Source organism: Crassostrea angulata, chromosome 7, assembly GCF_025612915.1.
Source record: "Crassostrea angulata isolate pt1a10 chromosome 7, ASM2561291v2, whole genome shotgun sequence".
Lineage (NCBI taxonomy): Eukaryota > Metazoa > Mollusca > Bivalvia > Ostreida > Ostreidae > Magallana > Magallana angulata.
Genome location: NC_069117.1, coordinates 56,657,966 through 56,684,763, shown reverse-complemented (window position 1 = coordinate 56,684,763; position 26,798 = coordinate 56,657,966). Strand labels below are relative to the sequence as shown.

Sequence of the window (26,798 nt, the reverse complement as noted above, 5' to 3'; positions counted from 1 at the left end):
TGTCAGTATGTCCAGTGATACATATAGTGAAACTTTTGGTGTTTAAAGCAGACCTGTACGAAATGAGAAACTACCTTCAAGGTTTGATGGATTTCTATGGATTAATAACTTCCTGGCAAAAAACTGTATTATGGCTTTCTGGTATGGGTAAAATGTAATTGGAAATCTTCATGTTAAATTAAGAATATTTCATTATGTCATTGTCAACGCAAGTAATTATTTTGTGCGAAAGTACAAAATAGTATGACATTCTTATGTGTGTTGAAATTGATTATTAGGCATTATTTTTATTTGGAACATAGATGTATTGCGAGAAAAGAAGGTATATTGTGTTTGTAATTCATTTTATGTATGCTAAGAGAGATAACTCTATACCATCCCCTATCGTGTTATGTTGGGTTATTGCCCCTGTATTAGGTGTGACGTTGTTTAAGGGGTAATAAAGGTCTTCAATAACGAACATGTTATTTATTGATACACTTAATCTGGTTTAATCCGTATGTGTAGCATCCAAGGACGCTACAGTTCATGTTTTATTTTCCATTGGTTCAGTAGAACAGTTCTTGTAAAAGGGGCATGTTCGCGATTTCGGTGGAAATTTTTAATTCTGTTTTTAATACCACCAGTGCTTTTGTAAGGCTTTTTTAATATTCAACCAAATTTTGAGTGTTGGTTGAAGTTATAAGTTAGCTACAGAGCTCACTTTTTGTTACGTAAACAAAGCTCAAGGCATGTTTTTATTTACATTTTGAATTTTCAAAAGAAAATTCCAGGTTTATACCTAAAATGAATGTGATAAACGTCGGAGACATAAATAACAATGTTATTTATGTCTCTGCAAACGCTAATAACACCTTCATGTTCAAATCGATCAAATTATCAGATATAAAAAAGCAGCTTGAAAAAGAACTTTTACCGGTATATTGAACCAATGTAAACAAAAACATGGCACGAGTCTTGTTTCCATAACAGGAATTGTGAGTTCTGTATCTTGCTTATAACTACGAATGACACTCAGATTTTTATTTCATATCTGCTTATTCATTTTGTACATAAATAAACAGTTCCAAGCGTCTGTCATATTTATTTTAGGTCTAAACATGGAAATTCAAAATGTAAAAAATGATTTGGGCTATAATTGTTTCCATATATGTAACAAAGCATTATGAGCTGTGTATCTCGCTTATAATTCAACGGCTGTCACCAAAATTTTGGTTGACCATTAAAAATTGCCTTACTGAACCATTGTTAACATTATGAATACGGAGAGAGAAAAAAATAAAAAAAGAAATAACCATGCCTCAGTAAAGAGTAAACTGAAATAAAGAATTATATGAGACCCTCAGAAATCCGTCTTGCCTGAGGTAAAAGGTACAACATTGCCCCCAAGGTATGCAGAACATCAAAATCAAAGATAAAAAATGCAACAAATTTACTAGATTCATCAATTTATTTTGATAAAAATCTTTTTCAGAGTTCTAAAAAAACCATAAATCAAGATCTCTCTTTGTGGTAATTCTCAGCTAATGTCTGTAAAACCTTTGCCTGGGCTTTTCCAGTCTGTTGGATCAGATTTCTGAAGAATCCATCTTCTATCTGTAGAAGTTGATATGGTGTATCGAATTCAACAAGTTTTCCTTGATTTAAAACCTGGAATAAGAATGCAGGTGTTTCAAAATTAATTATATCCATACCTACTGTTATTTATGAATCAAGTTTATTTACAAAATAAGAACATACTAGTATATCATAAATTTTGAAAACTGCAAAGTTGGCTTTTTATACATTTGATTGTGGGGAGGTATGAGGCAGGGATACTTACCATGACTCTACTGGAGTCCATAATGGTATGAATCCTGTGGGCAACTGTCAGGACCGTACAATTCTTGAACCGACTTCTAATTGTTTCCTGTATCAACCTGTCAGTGCTGTCAAATAAAACTCAGCTACTGAGTATAACATCACACTATGCCTAAGTGTTTACATGTATACACATTCAGTCACCTAAGGCCTACTTGTTATATATATCTACATTAGAATCCAGCACGCTCGGCCTTTGCGATTTCTTGGATATTTGACCTAAATGTGACGAACTTGTAACCTTCTTGTGACCGCTAAAATTAATTCCGTGACCTACATGTTACTCCTACAGAGTCAGTGAGCCTCTCGTGACCCTCACAGATTGGTTGGCCTTCTTGTGTGTGACCTTTTTGTGACCCCTATAGATTCTGAGGCCTACATGTGATCCCAACAGATCCAGTTACCTATAGACTGAGTGATCTACATCTCTGACCTTACAGATTTAATAAACCAATCCCTATTCTTTGACCTACTCGGGACTTTAAAGATTGTGCAATCTTTTTGCAACCTCAAAATATTCTGTGACCTACTTTTGACCTGTACATATTCTATTACCTGACCCCCCACAACCTCAATGACCTTCTTTTGAACCCTACATATTATGTGACCTACTTGTGACCCCCCCCCCCCTTTAGACTCTGTAACCCACTTGTGATCCACATTAGCCGTGGCCTCGTCCAGCACCAGTATGTTGTTCTGTCGGAGGATGGCCCTGGCCAGACACACAAGCTGTTTCTGCCCCACACTCATGTTCTGTCCGCTGTCAAACACCTCCATGTACAGTCCCTCCCTCTCACTCTGAACTTTCACCTTGAGTTGCACCTATAATAAAATGCAATGCAGCTTAGACTTAATGCATCTGAAAACACTGATTAAATTTCAATTTCAAAGTTAAATTAGTGAGTGTAGAACATTTAAATGACTTTATACAATTTATAATTTATTTTTACAATTTTGCAACACACATCTGCCAGTCTTACCGCTGTGTTAGTACCTGTTCTAGTGCTATCCATAGCTGGTCATCTGTGTATTCCTCAAAAGGATCCAAATTTTTCCTTAAAGTACCACTGAATAATACTGGATCCTAAAAACAAAAAGTTTATCAATTCAGCTCTAATCATTCCATTGTTTAAATTTACAAAGTATTCTCCACAACAGAAGGCAAAAACTCTGGTCATTTGGGTCATTTGAATGGGATCCTGTATACACTGTACAAATATGTACATACCTGATTAAAAAACCTCACTGTTCATTGATCCAACGTGTTAAACAATGCCAACGTATCAAAACCCTGAACTAAAACTTGTTGAGTGTTAGATAACAAGAAAAGGTGAGATAAATGAACTTGATGTGCTGGCATATAAAATGTTTGAATCAATTTTTCACATTGGTGTGTGACTTGTGAGGTTGGCCCTCTCTTTGGAATTACAGAAATTTTCATATAATTCGTAAAAAACTAGCCAGTTTGACCCTACCTGTGGAATGACAGAGATTTTATTTCTGAGTTCGTGCAGGCCGATTTTTAACACATTGACATCGTCGATGTAAATCTCTCCTGTAGGCTCAGCTAACCTCAGTAAAGCGGCCAGTAAAGAACTTTTCCCTGTTCCAGTCCTCCCCACAATCCCAATCTGAAAGGAAGACCCTGAGTTATCTCATTGTCAAGACATGATTCATTACAGCCTAAAATACCAATGAAATGTTACTACAAGTAAATTGGTGGGATCCAGATATCTGCATGTGAACATTATTACATTGCTCATCTGAATGTCTGTCTGTCTGTCTTGTGGTGTTTTACGTCTGTCTTGTGGTGTTTTACCTGCTGATTTTGCCTCTTGACTAACCTTCTCTCTGCTGTTGATAAGGCAGGTTATATTGTGTAAGACTTGGTCAGTATCAGATGAGTACTGTAGTCCTACATTGACTAGTTTAATCTCCCCATTTTGAGGCCAAGAGCAAGGGGGCGGGGAATTGGAGACTTTTGGTGCCTCCTGTTCTAACTTTGTGTAAGACATGATTCTTTCCACAGATGTCATCTAAAATCAGAATCTATGAAATACTTGAAAGAAGAATAAAGAAATGAGAAAATTTCTTCTCTGGATATCAAAACAACGTACATTTAAATTGATCTAAAGAAGATTCCTATCTGTGTGTTAAGGTCAGCAGATTTTCTCATCATGCTCTCAAAAGGGTCGGCCATTGTCAGCAAATAGTTAAGAGCCATTCCAAAGAGTCCCCCGGATAATCCAATCACTGAAGCAGACAAGTACCGGTAAGTTTTATCTTCATAAAATTGAAGCATTTTTACATACTTGGTTAAAAATCATCAGTCATTGTGTGTATTAATTAATTTTTATCAGTTGTAAACATAAAGTGATCCAGGACTGGGTTTCCCAAGAAAACCTACTGCTAATGGCCATAAATGCTGATTACTTAGTATTCATCAGCTACAACAAACTGCAACTTAATTTGTTCTAGGTTCTTTTGTTAAATGGAGCATAGGATAACATTTTATTGAGACCACGTCTTAGTATTTTTTATACCACTACTTACTATCCCTGAGAACCAATGACAACAGGATGACAAGGATAAAGTAGATGTCAAGGAAGAATAGAGAGCGCAGACTGAACCAGCGGTTGGCGGACAGAAACAGGAAGACGGCGCTGGTGTGTCGGTCCTGGAATCTGTCAAAATCCCGCAGGAACTTCTGACTCATACCCAGGGCTCGGATTGACTGGAGACCCACCAGAGTGTCCGAGATGTGGGAGAAGATAGGACTCTGGGCTAATCAAAGAACAGGTAATTGAACAAAGTGGAGATATTAAAGACTAACATTGTTTTAAGAATTTTCATAAGATAATTTGACTTGGGTTGCATTTAAGGACATAGCAGCTAGCATGCCTCCTAGGTTATATATCTAGCTAAAATCGAATACACTGATTAAACTAATGCTTGTTATGGCTCAGCTAGTATATTTTTTCAAGATTGTTAATGATATGTATCTGCTATGATCTTCAATGTAGCTTTTCACTTGTAACACTCACTCATGGCCTCTAAGCGTTTCATATTTCTGGTGGTCGGTAACGAGAACCATCTTACTAAGTAAATCACTATAACCAAGGGAGTCAGAGGTAACAGCAAGTATGGATTGATGATACAGGTTATACCAATTTGCATGGCCAAGCGAACGATTATCTAGATTAAAATACAAAATAAAACAACTGACGATAAACAATAACAATAGACCTATGGACCTTCAAGGTCACCTGAGAAAAAAAATGACACAATCCGTTTCCATACTTCAATTTATCTTTGAATTGTGAAATGAAAGATATTGAAATCTATTTTGTGGTATATTACTGGTAATCTGTAACAAAGACTGGTTTGCTATAGGTTTTTCCAAAACCCGCGGCATGAAAGAAAAATTTAAGTCAAGGACTGTTTTCTCATAATGATGATATTCTTCTTGGTGGGATATTTCAAAACAAGAATCTTTTAAATCTGCAGCTGACATAATCTGATTAGAAATACAAAGTCACCAGGTATAAATGAAACCATCCATTCAACTTCAACACAAACAGTCAAGTATAAGTCTTATAAACGATTCGTTACCCACAGGGTTTGAGTCAAAGAAATGGGTCTTGGCCCCCATCACCACCCGGAACACGTTTTTGTGAGGTCTCTTGCTGATGATGACTGACATTCTGAAGTACACCAGGCTGAAGAGGCTGATTCCCACCACAAAGACAGACATGGCCACCAGGTACTGCTGCATCAACTCGTCTCCCTGGAGGGTGATTAGGGACCCCTCGGTGGTAAAGTTGCTGAGGAGAGTTGGGTGTACAGGGGAAATTTTATCCATCACTGGATAAAGCGAATATGATCCATTTTGTGTCCTTAAGTTAAGAGAATCTGAGAGTTCAGCCCTGAAAAGATTTAAAATTACAGATTATCCCTTTAAAGTTAAATTGTTTTGACCTGTATAGTTCGGACATAGATAGCATAATCCTTATGCAAGAACAAACTTTATCACTTATTCCTTTGTTGTAAGATGACTGACAAGGTTCACAACACCCACAGAAATAAGTTAATTCTAAGTTTATATACAGCACGTATCAAGAACAGATATATACATTTAAAAGGTCGTTAACACATCACTTACCATTTAGCTAGATGCCAGTCTCCATATCCATAAACAGCCTGTAAGTTTATTTATAAAATTAAAGTATGTAGTCCGAAACTGGGACCTTTAAAAGATACTTAGAAATATATTCTTAAAATCCTTAACAGTTTGAACAGATTTATTGTTTAAACAATTCTAGACCTGTTATTCAAGCCACCCTCAATCTTGCATTTGTCAAAGATCTAATTTTTATATATATAATACTGAAAAATCCCTACAAATGTCTTATAGATTTCCTGGACATTAACGTATTTTATTTCTTTTATTTGTCATCACCTGCATATTAACTAAAAAAAAATTAAGCGTATTTTTAAAAGTTCAGTGTATTTTCAGAATGCGTTGCACTTAATAGATGCTCAAGTATTTTGCATATCCTTATATGGACACAATTGATTCCAAACCTCCACCCCACTCCCTCACCCCCCTTCCCACACTAATAGAATGACACAAGCACAAGCACTCTTGTAAGCTACTCTCACTGACATAGGCAATCAGAAGAAGGAATATGGTCAGTGGTAGGTACAGCCATGGCCGGCCGGAGAGGTAGTAGTCCTTGTAGACATTCCAACCAACGTCCCCGGTCTCCCCAAATTCACAATCACCGACCGCCTCAGTGCTCTAAAGAAAGAAATTTATCCTTAGCTCAATGGTCTTAGATTTTTTAAGTTATAAATGATATAATAAATTCCATGCTGACAGAAAATCAAATATCTTCAAGTTTCAATTTGATGATTACATATTTTCAGTTTTATAAAAGGTCAGTTGCGATTTCCAAGTCAGGAACTTACCTTTTCTCCCTGTACATTGACAGATTTTTCCTGCCTCCCATTTTTGTCTTCTATGTCTTTTTCATACCTAGTAAGGATCGAGGAAAATTCTGTCCCCTGTCTCACGAGTTCATCATATGTTCCAACACTTACCACTTTACCCTACAAAGAAAAGCTTTATGTATATATAAAAACATTTTCTCCTCAACAATTCTCAATCTGAGAAAAAATAAATTAAATTGATCAACAATAAACATCACTTCAAGATGACTAAGAATAACCATCAATGCTGCCAATAGCATTGATCAGATTAAGTTGAACAAACCTCTGTCAGAAGAACAATTCGGTCAGCTGACCTTAGATACTGCAGCTGATGAGTCACCAAAATCCTGGTGGTCCCTCTCAGCAACTCACAAATACATCTAAATAGAAAGACATCAGCATTTAAGTATATTCTCTCTCTCTCTCTCTCTCTCTCTCTTGCATCTGGAACAAATGACTCCCCCACCTATTTGTCCACTGCCCCTAAGGGGATCATCCAGCAGCTACACATCTGCCTTCCTGTACATCCTTTCTCTCTCTTTCTCATACCTCTGGAACAGGTGACTGCCCACTTCTGTGTCCACCGCCCCCAGGGGATCGTCCAGAAGGTACACATCTGCCTCCCTGTACACCGTCCTATAATTCAAAGAAGAAAGAATGGCAGGACTAGTTTTTGTGAAGCTGAACTCATATTTGAATCTTTATTTCAAACTCAGTTTTATATACTGTGGAATCATTAAATTTCGTGGGGGCCAATTTTCGTGGATGACTTAAATTTTACAAGTTCGTGGGGACGTAATTTCGTGTATTCATATGTATCTACAAAAGGGAATATGACTTTATTACCCTAATTCATAAATTCGTGATGGATGTTATTTCGTGGATGAGAGGTACCCACGAATTCCACGAAAAATGAGCCACCACGAGATCTAATGATTTCACAGTAGTTGTGTTTATATTACACTGAGTGAGCTTGACTTGTGATTTATATAAATTCATGAGAGTTAATCTTTATGGAATTTCAAGATGGAATATAATTTCATGGATTTGCTTCTGCATAGATTAAACTAAGCATGTGTTTCATAATTTGTTAGAGATGTTCATTTGAAAGTGATAGGTTCTCACTAAACATCACTGAGTACCTTGCAAGTGTGAGTCTGGCCTTCTGACCCCCGCTCAGCAACAAACCTCTCTCACCAACCAAGGTCTGGTCACCTAGTCTCATGAACTCAAGGTCCTACAAAAAGTATGCAGTCATGCACACTCAATTAGTACATGGTACATGTATTTAATAACCAACCGATTGTAATTGAGTGTGTAGCCATGTACATCCAATAAATACCTAAGCATAGCTTAAAGACAGAGTTTAAATTAAGATAGTACTTTCAGACTTTCTTTTCTTTATTCATGATTCAAATGGCCTGGTACAGCATTAATAGTCACTAATATAGAGTGAAAAGAACTTCTACTAGTAGTCTAGCATAAGGTTTTCTGCACTTAAAGGTTCTGAAAAACTCAATGATGAACAAGCCCATATGTACCTTGTATAAAGGACACGCATGTAGCACCTGGCGATATCTCTCTTGCTCCACATTCTCTCCAAACGTGACGTTGGCCTGAAAGGTTCCAGACATGACCCACGGCGTCTGAGCCATGTATCCCAGCCTGCCCTGCACACAAACCTGTCCTGTCTCAGACGGAAATTCTTTAAGAAGGCTCAAAAGAAGAGATGTCTGTTGAGGAAAATATGATTTAATACTTTAAACTATACGTAAATGTAGCGTTAAAAATGTAAATAATCAGTGTTGAATCTAGATACAAGCCTTTCCAGAACCAACTGGCCCCAATACTGCCAGGAGTTCTCCCTGAAATGATAAACAAAAGCCCTGAGTACCATAGCCTTTATTTTGACTAATGTTTGCATTTTAGGCTTCATTAGAGGTAGAAGGCCTCATGGACATCATAATTGCTTATTCAGTTTTTCTCAAATATTTATTGGAGTGAAGAATATTTTTATTTCAGTTTTTCAGATTTAAAAAAATGCTTCAGTTTCTGATAGACAACATTTATGCAGTTTTTGGAAATCAAATCTTCCAAAAATCTGTTGGAATTCCCATGGGTACCAATTGTGTCCCATTGGTAGCAGACCTATTTTGGTATTCTTCTGTAGTAGAATTTATTCAAAAACTTGTACGTGAAAAAAATAAATCACTCGCTGTGGCCTTCAACTCAACATTCAGATATTGACGACAGATTATCAATTAACAATTGTTATTTCAATACTTAAGTCGACTCAATATATGCCAGTGAACTTGAAATAAAAGATACCACCGAGTCTGCGCCATCTGGTTCATGTTTGAATATTTTACTGGACATTGACATTGATGGTAACCTAACAACAAAACATTATGATAAACGCGATGACTTTTTCTATAGTCAACTTTCCTTAATTATGTAGCAATATACCTTCATCACCTGCATATGGTGTTTTTGTCTCTCAGTTAATTCGATACACAAGGACATACTCTTCGTATATACAGTTTCTAAGGCAAGGCAAGCTACTGACAAACAAGTTGATAAAACAGGACTATCTACAGTCTCGTTTGAAGTCATCTTTTCGTAGGTTCTATGGTCGATACAACGACCTTGTCAGCAAATACAATCTTCCATTGGGTCGCATGCTGACTGACGTTTTCATACTAATTTTTAGACCATAATTAATCACATAATTGTCTACGGACTTTTTCGTTTTTCTCCGATTACGACAAAGAGGACACGGCGGGTGTGACCAGTCAGCTGAGGATGCTCATACCTCCATGGCACCTGATCCTACCTCTATCTTTTTAGAGGTCCGTGTTGCTCTGCTTTGATTTTGTATTTCGTTTTATGGATTTTGGAGATAATTGACAGTTTGATTTTGTCATTTTTTCATTTAATAAATTTCCATGATATAGTAATATTGGCCCAACCCTAGGGCCTGAACCCTTGGCCCAGGGGTCATGAACTTTTTATAGAGAGAGCTTCATGGACATCATAACCATGTAATTAGGTCTCTTTCGCATTTGTGGGAGTAGAGAGAATTTTTGAAAGTTTTGTCCTGTCCATGAGGTCCCGAGGGTGGTAAGGTCATAAATTTCATAATTAAGATTCCTTTTATCCCAAGATGTTTTAAACTTAAAGTGAAATAATTGGCATTGTAGTTTTGACGGCGGAAATAGAGAATTACAAAACATCATCCGACATTGAAATTCAAGAGACATAGACTCTTTCAATTGTAAAAGAATAGATCTGTTAAAACATTAGAACTTTGTGATTGACATTCACCTCCTACCTTTCTGACATCAAGATCAATATTCTTCAAAGAAAATGGTTTTTTCATCCCCTGAAATGCCCACAATATATCACCCTTCACTATCAATATTAGGTTTTCTTTACTTCTAATGTCTGAATTGTATTCAAATTGATTTTGTAAGTTTTCAATAAAAGATTCTAAATCCAAAGTTATAACTTTAACACATTCTACACACTAGTATAACATGGTCGTTAGTTTTGTACATTGTTAAATTTTTTTATTTAAAAAAAATTAAGATAAAATTGGTAGAACATATCAATTTGGTCTCTGTGTTTTCTTTTCATGCAGACTCACCTGGTCTTGAACGTTATCGGCAAAACTCCCCTTGTCCTGGGGGTGGGGCCCGAGCCAGCTGGCGGTCATGTCCCTGATACAGACAGCCACACCCCTCTTCTCCATCGACTTGGCCGTCTCTTCAGACTCGGAAAAGACCTTCATATCCTCCACTGTGAGGAAAGACTGAAAGAAAAGTTCAGCATTTGTAGTTATTTTTCAGACATGTAAAAAGACAATTAATCAAAATAATGACAAAGTGCATGTAGTTTGGAAAAATGTGATCAAAAAATTATATACATATATATTACATATTATGTAATTTATAAATAAATGCCTCAATGTTTCATATGCATACACTAGAATGTTTAAAAATGTGAAGGTTAAAAACTCTAAAACAGATGGTTCCTATTTTGTTTTGTTTGATTACAACTCAATGTGGCAGAAAAGCACTGTGACTTATTAGAACATTTGTATTTCATATTTTTTTTCATAAAGATATTGTACTCTTAAAGATTGGCGGGATGAGGAATCACAACCTTGATATGTTTCCTAATTAAATGTATAAAAAGATATACAACGTCATATTCTTTAGCAGATTTACTGACAGTTTACCTGTATTCTTTTGAGGGAAGATGCCAGCTGCTTGTTATCTTCCACCAGATGCATCATAAAGAGGAAGATGGTAAAGCGGAGACAAAAGACCCAGCCCAGGATCCTCTGGGTGGACAGGGGAACCCCCGTGTACCACGCTGTTCCAAACAGGGCCATGCTGATGACCACAGAGGCACTCTGGAACAAACCCATGTTGATGGACTTGGCAATATTGGCTTTCCATATCTCGGACACCTCTAATCTAAATTCAATATACATGTATTAAATACATTAAATTAAGAATCTTTATTTTATACTTGATATAAAATACAGGGCCTTTGCTTCCCTAGGCCTGATACAACAATGAACAACGGCAAACGCCTTCATCACATCCAGTATGGCATCACCTTTTTTTACTCTTTAGCACACCCTTACTAACACCTTTATGGAACACCTTTGCTTTTTTCCTAAATACCTCAGATCTTTTCTCTTATATTGATGCATAATCTGTAGTTTGAACAATGATTAAATGACATGAATATATTGTCATAAAATGGTCAAAACATGCCGGTAGGGAGATAGAAAAGCTATGATAAAGTTTTAAAAAGTTTTTGACATGAACATAAAGATGTGTTATTAATTCAAATGTTTAATAAACACAAAAATCCATGTCAAAATCTGTATCAAAATCAACCATCGACCAATCAGTCCTCTGCTCTGGTCTTTGGTCCTTGGGCTGATTTTACAGTCTCGGGTTGACGTGGGGTGTAATATTCATTTTGCTTTTATTATTCTCTATTTATCAGGATAAAATGAAGACAGGATTTGTAATACTTTTCACGATTTCCCACATAAGGCTTAGCAGCATATACATTCCAGCAATGACAGACACCAGAGACTCAATAACAGTAAATAAAAGTTTTTCCCAGCAGTAAATTTTTATAGTTCTCATCCCAGCGATTATCTGGTTCATCAAATGAATTATTTTGTCTCCTGCAGCTCCTATCTTCATTCTTCACGAAAGTGACCTCTTGATACATAACTTGTGATAAATAATTGACATTTTTTAACCTCCAAACTGAAAACAAAGCTTAAAGTAAGTAAACTGCTAATCTTCACCAACTTCATAAATAAATCAAAGATTTTAAACAATTTTGATGATATTTAAAAATTCAATCAAGCCAAGCAGCATTTAAAACCAAGCAATGACAGATACCAGAGACTCAACGAAAGTAACAATTACCCTCTGATGTTAAACACAATTTCACTGAATGGTTTCTCCCAGCAGTACATTTTAATAACTCTCATCCCAGAGATTATCTGGTTCATCAAATGGATCCTTTTGTCTCCTGCAGCTCCTATCTTCATCCTACATAATTACATTCAACATAATTAGTATTAAACAGTAGACTTTTCATTTAGCAGCTTCTTATAAAGTTCAACACAGTTATGATAAGCATGCATATTACAGATTCATGCTGATTGTGAAGGCTTAAAACATAAGATTAAAATGAATCAAAATTTGGGGGGGGGGGGTTCTGGCGTTTTGCTCAAAGCGCCTGTAACTGTAAATAATTGAAATATGTGTTTCCACTAGCAGAGAATTACGAATGTCTGCACCTCAGTTTTCCATAAATCCATCCCAGCATGACCTGTAGGGGTAGCAGAACCAATATAATAGTCAAAGTAAGGAGGCTGATCAGACCGATCTGTTGGTACAATAAGTACAGGATAACCACAATCTCCAGGGGACCCAGCCAACAAAAATGGAAGCTCTCGATCGTCTGAGTAAAACAACAGCTGCACAATCAATGGAACATTAATTTTTTCTCAACAACAAAAAATCTTATCATTCAATAGTTGTTATGAATTTACAGTCTTACATATGAGAATTTTTCCAAATCCGTTGACAAATGGTTGATAATTTTTCCAGAAGTCGTCGAATGTTTAGACCAGCTGCTCATTTTCAGTATCTGAAAATTTTTATTTTAGTTTATGAAATAACAATCTAGTTTTACATTGAGAACTCCATTAATTAAGAATAAAATTACAGATCAATTTTTTTAACAGTCAATTGTAGAGTTTGTCTCACCTTTCTATAAATAAGGCTAGCCAGAGCTACTTTCATTTTCAAAGCAATATGTTGGCTATTGAAGTAGTACTTGGGATTGACGATCAGCTGTAGAATGTGGCTGACTACCACCACCGTCGCGTAGATGTACACCTCCGTTTGTGACAAGGTGGTCCCAGGCTGGAAGTAGGAGATGATCCGACCAATAAGGTAGGGCTGAACAATCCTGATGCCTTCCTATATAAATACGCGACAAGAAGAAACGGAAAAAAAATTACAATTGTTTATAGAGACAGCATTATAGTTTCTATATCCGGCTACAAGTTCAATGTAATCTAATCTGTCATTTAGTTGAGGCATCGTGATTCTTGTTCAACTGTAATGTTTTTAAGTATTAGGTTGCTCTCCCTTAGCTTGCTTATTTAAGAAATATATAAATTAACCGTGCTATAAATTTTCTTAAACAAATATTTTAATCAATAATATACACAAACACATATTCTATCATGGAGCACATGTGCTTCAAACTTATCCTCTTATCAAAGTTCTCACTTAGAATGAGGTAATCGTCTTCAACTTAGACTTTGTCTTCAACTAAGACTGCATCTAACTAAAACCTTTATCATGGCTGCATATATACTCTCATGTCCAACATGATCAACAAGGATTGAAAGGGGTGATAAACCAAAACTACTAATAACTTTAACTCCAATAGACAGAACAGGATAATGATTTCTATAACGACTTTTGTTTCCCAACCATATGTATAATTAAAAATCACATTTATTTTATGAATATGCCAGCAATAACAATTGTTTTAAGAATTATGTTTGGTCGAAAATGCATGAGTTACACTTTCAAAAGAAATTCCAAAAGTTGATAGGTTTAACATAACATTCGGCCAATTTGCTTACAGAGGCGATAAGAAAGAAGCCATTGACACCCCACTCCCATTTGAACTCTGCAATCACTGCCCAGTACAAACTTGGATTTTCCTCGTTATCTTCACATTTTTTCACATGGGTATTCCAGGATCTGCAGGCATTAAGAAAGAAAATATATCTAAAGACTTAAAATAATATTCTATGGACTCCTAAATCATCGAAGAAACCATAAGAGAATCTTACAATATACAACTATTTACTTCATTTGTAAGTCGATATGTTGTTATATGGACCCATGTCAAGTGATATTGACTGAGTACACAAAAATCGATATGGATTAAGCATACATTATCACTTTCCGTGACTTCGGTCCATATCACTTGACATTGGTCTATAAAACCACATATTGACCGTAAACTGATGTCCATAATAGTTATATTATATCTCTCTCAGTAATTACTGTCAAGAAAGCCGTCTATGCAAAAAGATAGAGAAATAAAACTAGATCGTTCTCGTTGCGTGCAACGAGTGGGTCTTCCGTCCGATTTTTGAGTAAATGAGATTAAATCCTTCACTTTTAAGACTAAATTGTTAATTAACGCCAAAAAAATTAGGGAAAAAAATGTCGGCACCCAGGGCTTGAACCCAGGTCGCCTGGGCACATGTCCACCACTGTAACGACTGAGCTAATCGGACTCTCGCTTCAGGAATTTGATGCTTAATATCTCGGGAACGCATCAATCGATTTTAAAATTTTTTACATATTCTTAATCAGTAAAAGAGTCTCTATCAACCCGTTAGAAAAATATATATAAATAAAAAGTTGAAAAAACCGATTTTTTATCTTCCCTTCCGGTGACGACCGGAAGTGACGGCGGACGATTTTATGACCATGTTGCAACAGGTTAAGTGGAAGACTATCTTCACTGAAAATTTCAGCCCTATATCTTTATTCGTTTTTTATATCTCTAGCCGACAAAATTGACTTTTAAAAATCGTAAACGGACGATTACTTCCGACCGGAAGTGATTATCAAAAAATTGAAACGGCGGTACAAACGTCAGATACCGACACATCAACCCTCAAAATTTGAAGAAAATCGAATGAGCCATCTTCGAGAAATCGCCTGCACAAAATTTGTAAGACAAAAAAAGAATAAAAAGAATAACTAGAGCAAAGCTCGTTGCAAAGCAACGAGTGGGTCTTCCTTTAATGTCCGAGGTAAATCTGGAAGCTCCTGAAAGAGGCAGAGCTCTTAAACCAATAACAAGAGTAACTAAAATAAAAAGATGAAAAAAACCGAATTATTCCTGGTACGACTTAACAAAATCCGAATGATTTTAAGTACGACTTAACGAAAACCTTTCCGATTTCAAGAACGACTTAATAAAAAAAATCCGAATGTTTTCAAGTACGACTTAACAATTATTTTTGGTACGAGTTAACTTTACTTTGAACATTACGCTATTTTTTAAACCAAGGACGCGGAATCAAAATTTCCGGATATCTCTGTAATGCATCGTCCGATTTTAAAACGGCTTTCAGTGTTGGATTCAGCTTGATAAGCTCTACAAAACACATATTCATTTTTGATTTGATCAGACAATTCATTTTTTCGAAAAATTTGTTTCATTTCCGGTTTCGACCGGAAGTGACAGATTTTCATTTCGAGCCTTATTACAGAGGTAAATAGACCAAATCATAACCATTGAAAATTTCAAGCCACTATCTTAAAGCGTTTTTTTGAGAAACGCCGCGGACAAAATGGCTTTTTGAAAATTTTAAAAATGACGTAACGTAAAAACGGAAGTGACGTTTTTAGAGAAACTTCACAAACCTTGAGGTTTTATAGTTTCACATAATCTCTGAAAGTTTCATTAAAATCGGTTGTCAACGAGTGGGTCTTCCGTTAATGTCGGAAGTAAAGTCGGAAGTTCCTGTAAGAAGCAGAGCTCTTAAACCAACAACAACAGTAACTAAAATAAAAAGATGAAAAAATCGAATTATTCCTGGTACGACTTAACAAAATCCGAATGATTGTAAGTACGAATTAACAAAAACCTTTCTGATTTCAAGAACGACTTAACAGTTATTTTTGGTACGAATTTATTTTACTATGAACATTACGCTATTTTTTAAACCAAGGACGCGGAATCAAAATTTCCGGAAAATCAATTTTTAAACCCCGATATCTCTGTAATGCATCGTCCGATTTTCAAACAGATTTCAGATTTGAATTCACCATGGCAAGTTCTATAAGACGATGGTATTGTCTTATTTTGTTCAAAAAAATGAAAATTTCCAAAAATTGGAACTGCTTCCGGTTTTGAGCAAAATTGATGAACAAAATTTTAAACCCCCAAGTACAGTATAGAATTGATACATCTATCATCAGTAAAAATTTCAAAGCGATATCTTTAAAGTTTACGGAGATTTCTTCCGGACAAAATCACTTTTTTTTAATTTAAAAATGGCCGCCAAATTTGAACGGAAGTGACATAAATGCTGAAACTTTCACATCCTTTAGGCACGGTTACTTTACAAATGCTCTGAAAATTTCATTGAAATCGGATGAAAACTTTTTGAGATATAAAGCCGAGAAGGAGTCAGAAAAAAATAAAAAATAAAATAATAATAAAAAGAAACCGAAGAAAAACAAGAGGGTCTTCCGTTGGAAACGGAAGACCCTAATAATAGAAAGAAACAAAAGAATAACAAGAGGGTCTTCCGTTGGAAACGGAAGACCCTAATAAGAAAAGTGAAAAAGAAACAATAGAATAATAGTAGGGTCTTCCGCTGAAGACGGAAGACCCTAAATATTCTGAAATCTTTTTAAATAACTATTAGCGCATATATTAACGAATTCAAGCAATCCCTATCTTAATAAGCTGCAGGTATGTAGACCCCGTTCAAAAAAAAAAATCGGATGGACGACCTAGAAGCTACATATTGCATAACTTTATGCGTAGCTCCACTGAAGATTTGGGTTGTCGGACTTCGGAGCTACGGTTCCGTCCATACAAAAATCTGTTTATTTATTGCACACAAAAAGTAGAAGTATTCGACTTACTAAACTAATTAAGGAATTAGGAAATAGATAGAAGGGTTAACTAGATGTTTTACGAGTAACAACAAAAAATAGAAATTAAACCTTTGACTTACTAGAATATGATTAAAGAATATCTTGCACATTATTTCAATATATGCATCTAATAATTCCCATTTGCATTTTGTCTCACAATCACTTTTTTTTAATTATTCTGTCGAGTCGTGTAATATCGTATTATGCAGACGTGCTCTCGTGTCGACATCGGAAAAGAATGACAATTAAGTTGTGTACTATAATGATAATAACGAAAATGAATGTTTCATATAATATATCAAAATACGACATGTGCAAGACTTCTCTTACTTTTCCATGCGAAAAAATCCAATTTAAATAAACTATTCTACAGATTTCTAAATCATCGGACAAACCAGTGAGAGAATCTTACACTTAAATCAGTATATGTTCACGTTAACGTTCAAGACTTTCCTTACTTTTCCATACGATCCCCTAATAAGTGGGACTGGTCCTCTGGTAAGATATCGTACAGATGATCCTGTGTCAAGGGGTGGCGGAAACCATAATGGAACAGCGGATTTACCCACCTAAATCACCAACGACATTATTAAAAAAAACATCACCCACAAACATCACAGTAACATGGTTAAAATAATATCATGTACAGTACAATATTCATATCATTGTACTCAGCTTACTTTCATTTGAGATTGGTCACCGGCATTGATGGTCAACTGAATAATATGGCACTTTGAATTTGTTTTTCGTTTTATGGATTTTTGAGATGGTTGACGGTTTGTTATTGTCATTTTTTCATTAAAGCCGACATGAATTCATAAAAGCATTTGGTCGCCAGATTAGTTTCGATCGCTCCTCTACTCCTGCCACTGGGATACATATTCCGGTTAAGAAAGTTATGGTCGGTTGCTTTCCGATCGATGCATTCAGGTTGCACGGACTTCTAAATGCATGATCTACACATTGTAGTAAAATTTTTGTCATAAAGAATAAAGAAAACAATAATCAATAAAACACAAAATATATTTATTCTCTGAAAGAATGTCCAAGATATCCGTATTATTTTGCACAGATAATGTCGCCTTAATTTATATGCATATCAAAGACGTGTGTCGTTCATACAGAGTGCATGACGTCTGCATCTTTTTGAAAACCCTGGTAGCACTACATCTAACACAGTAAATAAATGATAGTAAATCCAAGAAAGTAACAATGCAACATCGTTTTCATTGGTTTCTACAAAAACGCTCAATTTCTAAAATCTATGCAATCATTGACATTGCTCGATCTGCCACAATGTGTTGTTTGCGCATGTACGATGTTATAACATACACAGGAAAAAAAAGTCTACAATAATCAAGGATTTTTGAAGTATCTGTGCCTGAATTTCAGTCTTTCTTGTTTCGTCGTTTATTGGATGTTCCTTGCCAGTGCAGCGGTTATCATATTTTTGTTAAAAACCCGTTTCTTCACGTCTTTTTCTCAAAGGTAACGTGTTCGGGTGTATGAAATACCTGAATGCGGTGAGGCATGAATAGTGCTCTCAGCCTTATATAGGGGGTGTGTAGCGTTGAGCAGAACAATAGAAATCGACAACTAATATGGCGGTAGTAGGAGTTAAAAGGGAAATAATGCGTATCTATAAATTCATGTCAGCTTTAAGCTTCATTTCGGAGTATAAACTTCGCAGGAGATATTTCGCGAGAAGTCGTCTCGCAATATGCACCAAATTTTTTTTTCGAAGTACCGATGATGAAAAATTGGGTTGAAAAGAAAGAGTGTTTTCCTTGTGAAGAACTTGATCTAATATCTCCTGTGTTCCTCTGTTGCGATGATATCGCGGCCTTTTCTTCAATGTATTTGCATGCCAGCTGTAGGTTCGATCTATAGTATTTGGCACAGTGAGATTCTTCTTCATTCATCTCTCCGAGTAATTGTCTTGCTAAGTCGGAAGACACTGTCCTTGTGCTATGAACCATCTTAAGGGCTTCTATTTTACTGCTTTCCGGGTTTCTTCGGGATAAAAGTGTATTTCACTATGTGTTCCAATTCAATTGTTTCTTTAAAGGTTCGTGTCTCTGGATTCACACAACAGAACAAATCGTCCTTGGAAGAACCTTTCTCATCCAGGTATCATCCCTATTTTGACAAACTGACCAGCATGTACATCAACATATATCTCCCGATAATAGTTTTACGTCTGTGAAAACAATGCCCTAAAGTTATCGTTATTGCTTACTCTTATTTATCATTTCTTTACAGGGCTTAGGGAGTAATTTACATGGGTTAGTGGTTAGCTTGAAGAATAGACCTACTTTTCGTATTATTTTATCTATTTCCATATTTTCGTCTAAGGGTACATTTGGGTTATCTAGGGTTATTTCATAGTTTTGACCTCTATCTTCACAATGTTCTTACTCAAGGGTTTCATATGATCCCGACTCAAAATCAATGACATTTTTAATTCTTATACTTCATTTAAGTTTTGCTAGGGATGTGTCTTCTTTGTCTAACGACTGTTCGCTTTCCTGTTGTTAAAACTGTATAGCTCTATCTAATGGTTCCGGTTGCACATTTACATTTTCCGATGATGGCTCGTCTTCAGGTTGTACAAAATAATTTTTATCAGAGTTCTTCTGCTATCTTCAGTAGCTTGTGAAAGGGATCAATGAAAACTATCAGCCATTATAAATTATTGTGCATGGCATTTGGTGGTTAATCCAGTCAATTAATCTCTCACCACGAAACTAACTGGTCCTTTTAGGTAGACCGAGTCTCCTACCTAAAAATCTTCGTCTTTACTCTACTTATCGGCTTGAGCTTTCTTTTTCTTCTTTTTTCATGTTACAATGTACTAGTATAAAACCTTGTGACACGACGAATCATTAAGATGGACATGATTATAATGCAGATCCTATGTTTGAGCGTTGTCTGTTATTTTCTTAGCAATTACACCGTGAAGGGTTCGATGAAATCTTTCCACTTTGCCATTAGATTGAGGACAGTAATAAGATGTTATGACGTGGTTGATATCCAGTTCTTTTAAAGTTTCTTCCACTTTGTTATCCACGTTCTCTTTTCTGTGAGGATTTGAAGAGGACAACCGTATCTTGAATATATTTCTTCTAATATAAATTGAACTATATTGCCAGCTGATTTATCAGAAACAGGGAAGACTTCTGGCGATCCAGAGTAAATGTCATGAAAAGAGACTATTTTGTTTCCTAAGAAGAATGTCAGATATCATCCTAATAAATTCAGTCCAACATTAGCCTTTGGAAAAGGTAGTATGTTTATTGAAGTGGGGATGAGTCTTCTAAATGCTCCTCGTTTGGCATACTATGCATCCCTCTTCAAAGGAATATTTGGCATAAAGTACTTTTGTCTGATTACGTCATATGTGTTGTCAACGTCCATACGTCCAAATTCATCATGGTATTGCTGCACTACCAAAAGTTCCAAATTACATACCGGCGAAACATTGGACCTTATGAGTCTCTATCTGAAAGATAGTGCATCAAACAGTCTATTTCTAGGAACTTCTTTTCTTCAGTTGCTATTGATGTTCCTATCTCTAGCCGATTCTTTAGCTTCTTGATCTGCTCATTGTTTTGTTGACTTTCTTTTATGTTGGCTTTTTTCTGGTAGATTGATAAAAGGTTTGATTAGTTCGTCGTGCTGCTTAGCTTTTTACTTGGCAAATATTTTAGGTTAGAATACGTTTGATTTCAGTGAATTCTTCTGACAGAAACTGACCTTAACAACTGGTTCATCATGTGTAGATTGTTTTCCTTCTTCTAAGTCAGGGGGAACTGTTGGTAATCTAGATAATAATAATAATAAGTTCTGCACAGCAGTTAAATCTTCTTTCTGTGTACTCCACCTTATACATGTACCTACATCCTGAGATACTTAATGCCTATATTTGAATTTTCTTATTGTGTATAGTGTTCTAAGATGTATTTTAGCGGCTTGTGATCTGTTTTTATAGTAAACTGAGCACCGTGTAGGTAATGGTCCATCTTCTGTAGGGCGTTGTGGGTTGCAAAAACTTTCTTTTCTATGGTTGACCTTTTATTGAGTTTTACTCATGATCAGCTCGTGGGACAAGAAGTATACTGACTTATTTTCTCCTTCGTTTGTCCTTTGGGCAAGGCAAGCCCCAATACAATTGTCGCTGACATCTATGTAAAAGATTATATGTGGTGATAACGAACAGTGATCAAATCAAAAGTCCAAAGAAAAAATACAACAGAAGTAGAGCAAACACGGACCTCTAATAATATTAGAAGTAGAATAAGGTGCCATGCAGGAGTGAGTATCTTCTGTTGACCTTTTCACACCCACCGTGTGCTCTTTGTCGTAATCGGGAAAACCGAAAAATCCGTAGACAATTAGGTGAGAAATTATGGTTTAACAATAAGTATGGGAAAACGTCGGTCAGCATGCGACCAAGTGGATTATTGTATTTGCTGACAAGGTCGGCTTTAGTATCTGGATAATCTAACAAAGGTACAACTGTTAAACTCTCTTTGAGAAAGTCAAACGCTTATTGACAACATGGTGTCCATATAAATCTTTCGTAAGTCAATCAATGGTTCTGAATCTTGAAGAAGTTTGGTAAGAATCTCCTGTAATAACTACACAAACCTAAAAGGCCAAACACTTCTTGGACTGTAGTGGGCGCGTATAACCTGGTAGTTTCGATGTTCTTCGAATCAAGTGTAACGCCATGTTAATTGATGATAAAATCAAGATTTGAACATACTGCATTTCTATAGTTTCAGTTTTTGTTCATTTTTTCTTTGGCGATTAAACAGATTTTGAATATAGCGAAGATGATCTTCTGGTGTCTTTGAGAATTTGAAAATGTCGTTCAGGTATGCGATGGCAAACTCCTCCTGTCTTTGAAGGACTATGCTTATATTCATCAGCTCATAAAAGTCTGCTGGTGAATTACTCAGCTCAAATGGCATTCGGTTGAACTGGAATAGTCCTTTGTGACATGCAAAATCTGTTTTGTATTTGATTTAATCTTTCAGTCAACTGCAGTGTACTTTGCTTTGCCAAACAAACAAAGGGTGTCATTAATCAATGGTAGTGGGAATGATATAGGTCTTAGTTTCTTGTTTAAACTTCTAAAATAGACGCATATCCGGTCTGTTCCGTCTTTCTTCTCCTCCACTATTAAGGGAAATGACCTAAGCGACTGTGATCTTTCAATAAACTTTAAGTCCATTATTTCAGTAACGGCATTATCGATTATCTGTCTATTATTTAGGTTACACTGTATGGTATATTCTTTATTGGATGATGATCTCCAGTTTCCATCTTAATCATAACAGTATCAGTCACTCTAAAATTACTGTTTTTTCTTTTCAAATAAATCATTGTTTTTGTTTACAAGTCTTTTGATTTAGTGTTGAGATTCTTTTTGGCACATCAATCTTGTCTTCTGTGATTTGAGTGGTCTGTATTTCTGAGATTTCTTTTGGGTTTTAATGCGACAACACGTCCTACGATGTACCTCTTTTAATTTTATATTTTCTGTTGGTTTAATTAAGGAAGATTTTTAGAAACCTCTTGTCTTTTCGAACTATACAAACTGTGTCTTTAAATATAGCCATGGATCCTCCATTACGCAGTTATTTTCTATACTGTTTACTTCAAGTAAGTCACATTCTTCTATAGTGAAATTGTTGTTTATTCTTCCAAATAATACAGTCACAGTGTTTAGTCCCATAATAAATTTCTTAGGTGTTCTTACAATAGTTAAGATGTGTAAACATTTTTTCAGTTCCGAATATACTTTGCCATCTATGTGCAGAAGCCCATGATCAGAGTATTCAAACGAACATCTTTTTTCTTGAGCCTATCACTGTCCCTGTTGAGTCCCTTTGTCAAATAAAGATTGTGTTCTAAAGTTAATCTGTAATCTTAAACGAGATATTTACCTAATCGCAATCAAAGAACTGCCATTTGCTGCTTATAGAAATGAGATGTCATTTTTAAACAACTTGGGACTGGAAAATAGATTATCATACATTGTCTTACTGATTTTAGATACAGCTTCACCAGTATATACCAAAGCTCTAAAGAACGAGTGCACTTATAGGCCCTGGTGAATAGTGAAAAAATAAAGATTCAAGTTCAGCATAATTTTTTATCTCACATCATCTCTTGATATCTAAACCATATGAATCAACAAGTTAGCGCTGAATTTAGTTTGTAGCAAACCACAAAGCTTTGCAACATAGTAAGGGTCAGTCGACATTCATTAATTATTTATATAGTATATCGAGGACAGGCATTCATTTCAAAGCCATTGCTTATTGCCAGCCTAACCGTCTACGAACTTGTGGGAAATATGAAAGACGAACATTTTACATACTATACATTTAGAATACTCCTGTGAAGTTTGTACAACATTAGACTAGTACTAAAGAAATGAAAAACTTCAAGTTTTTCCCGATAGCAAGCCAAAGCTATTACCTGCGTGATCCATGTTGAATCCAAGTATGGAATAAATCATTTCAAATACATGTAGTCACGTGGGTTATATCCAGGTAGACGTTTGTCAAATGTGCTCACTGTAAAACACTGACACGTTTTAAATTGCTTCTATCGACTTTGTATGGTCAAGAATGTTTGATCACTATGCCAATATACAACTGTGTCTTCCACGATTTATGACAGTCTTTCAGCAAGCAACGGAAAAATTTCATAAGAATTATGTTGAGTCTTTCGCATTACTGCTAACGCCTGTTTAGGGTCTGTTTCTTAAGGTCTTTCCAAAACGGACTTTCTTTAGACGCATCTGTTTCATCTATATACCTTTTAATGGGTTTTTGAATGGTGGCATAGTTCTGCCACCACTTGTCAGATATCCATGTCGACTTGTCAGATCTTGATGTCGTCTTGTCAGATAATTATGTTGACTTGTCAGATCTTTATGTCAGGTTTTTTTCACATTGTGATCGTATAGTTTTACAAAATTGTAAGCTCAATTCTAACAGCACAAGTATCTATATAAATTCCGAAGGTATATTTCACTTCCAAATACAGTAAAACAATCTGTAAAACTGTCCATCATATAGTCTAGGGATGCGGGTTTCTGAGCCTCCGGCATGGTTATGAGACCACGTGCAATATTGATAGATCATATATAGAAACATACCGGTATATAAGTACATGGTTTTAAAGGTTACAAAGGTAACATACATGGCTAAGTATCTAGTACAAGTGATATCGATGCGGACACGGGGTCGCCAAATCTGACTTGTTTATAAACTCTCAATTTGGATATGATTGTGCCCGTATCCTATCTTGAACCTGGTAGCATAACATTATCTAAGACTACTGCGCAGTATAATTTTGCAGTACTTACAAAAGCCATCGTCAGGCCACAAAGTGCATTCTGTCACTCTGCATTTGAACAACTATTGCACAGAAAATGGGAATCAAAATATTCATGACTAATTCGCCATACAATCGATTTGTACTCAATAGGGTCACAGCATGGCTATCTGTTTGCAGTGCTTAAAAAGATAGTAAAAACTGGACTTCAAGTTTTTATGGAGAAGATAAAATTGTAAAACGGACGACGCACGAAAATAAACAAAGACCAAAAGCAAAATCTCTACGAAAGTTGAATTTTTAATTGGCCTTCTTTTCAAAAGGCTGCAGTGTGTTTAAAAAAATTATGACTTACCAGAAAGTGAACCTAGAGAGCCAGTTAGCTGTACTATATGGACATGGTCCTTTTAGTTTGTCTTCCATTTTATCGTCTTGAATGTTTTTATTTTGATCACCTTTAAGTTAAAGTTAGTATATCATGTTTATGTTCACCTAAGAAACAAATCAAATACACATGAAAAACAGTGACCAAGCATGCATCTGAATTAGTTACTACAAGAGGCCATACAAACTGTGACAATCCAGATATTGTCATTCCGCTTCAAGGAGTTTCAGTACTTTAATAGTTAGGGTTGTTTGTGGGTGTTATTAGCGAAAAACTTTATGCTGCGGGAGGGTTACAGGTATATATGCCGTTTAACGCTATTTTTGGTATGTTAGAAACCCAACCCAAAATTTGTCTTCTTAATTTCATATATAAAATAGCTTCAGGTTGTATTGCAGAACGCATTTAAAACTTTTCTAGACAAATTCGTATGTAAAGATCAAACAGGTTTTATAAAAGGGAGATTTATAGGTGAAAACATTAGGATTACGGTATATATGATATTATGAACTATACAGAACGAAATTCCATACCTGGTCTGCTAATGATGATAGATTTTGAAAAAGATTTTGATTCGATATCATGGGATTTATCAGACACTTGACATTCAATTTTGGTCAACCTATCAAAGATTGGGTTAAAACATTTTATAATGATATAAATTCATATGTCTGACGAAATGGATTCTCTTCAAAATATTTTAAACCCCAAAGAGACTGTAGGCAGTGTGACCCAATTTAATTTATTTTTATTATCTTCTGAAATATAATGAATTTTGATAAGAAATAACAAAGATCTTAAAGGAATAACAAGAGATTGAGAAGAATATATATTCTCTCAATGATACATCTCTTGTTACAAATCAAATGGATCACCATTAAATGGGATTCTTATACAATCAGATATTTTTGCGAGTATTTCAGGTCTAAGAATTAACTTTACGAAAACAAAAATGGTCTGGATAGGCAGTAAAAAATTTCAAAAGATGTTTTTCATCACTCGAGATGGAAACTGACCTAGAATAATACAAATATTTTGATCTACTAGGAATTAAATTTTCAGTTAACTTACATGAAATGCCAGAACTTAATTATAAAAGTAAATTTTTGGAAATTGAACAAACAATTAAACAATGGAAATCAAGAAAATTAACTCCAATTGGAAGAATAGTTGTTATAAAATCTTTAATTTTACCTAAAAAGAATCATTTGATTTTAACCTTACCAAACCCCAACCATGAATTAATACAAAAGTATGAAAAAGCTTTATTCAATTATCTCTGAGGGTCAGATATACACAAAATTAAGAAAAATACAATCATTCAAGACTACAATCAGGGAGGGCTTAAGATGATCGATTACAAGGAATTTATGTTAGCACTTAAATCAACCTGGAGAAGAAGACTTCTTCATCCCTCGCCTAAATGGATACATATTTTAGAAGCTGAAATGAATACTAGTGTTAGCAACTTATGGTCAAGAGGTACTGAATATATTCTAAAAATATGTAAATTACATAATTGTTTCTGGAAAGAAGTACTTCTGAGCTGGACTAAAATAACTGATTGGCAGATACTTATAAAAGAATTAATTCCATTTGAACATATATGGTATAATCCAAGAATTAAAATAAACAAGACATCTGTGTCTCTAAAACAACATTTTAATAATGGTATGGTTTATATTATTGACCTTCCTTTTTTATCCAAATGGTAATTTCGTAACTTATGAAACGATTATTAACTCAAAGGTAAAAACAATATATGTAGGACTGAGCAACGCAATTTTTGAATATATAGGGACGTGTAATATGACACAAGTAAAACAAAAGATTCAGCCATATATACCAATGCCCCTAAAAGTGTTTTACAAAAGTAAAAAAGTAAAAAAGAATGTAAAGATATGCACAATTTACTTCCTAGAGAAAAGAAAAAGCAATTTACCTCGGTA

General features: G+C 35.3%; 1 pseudogene; it reads right to left on the bottom strand.

The window, feature by feature from the left end:
• Positions 1-1,440: 1,440 nt before the first annotated feature.
• On the bottom strand, positions 1,441-24,901 carry LOC128191821 (ATP-binding cassette sub-family C member 4-like; annotated as a pseudogene).
• Positions 24,902-26,798: the final 1,897 nt, after the last annotated feature.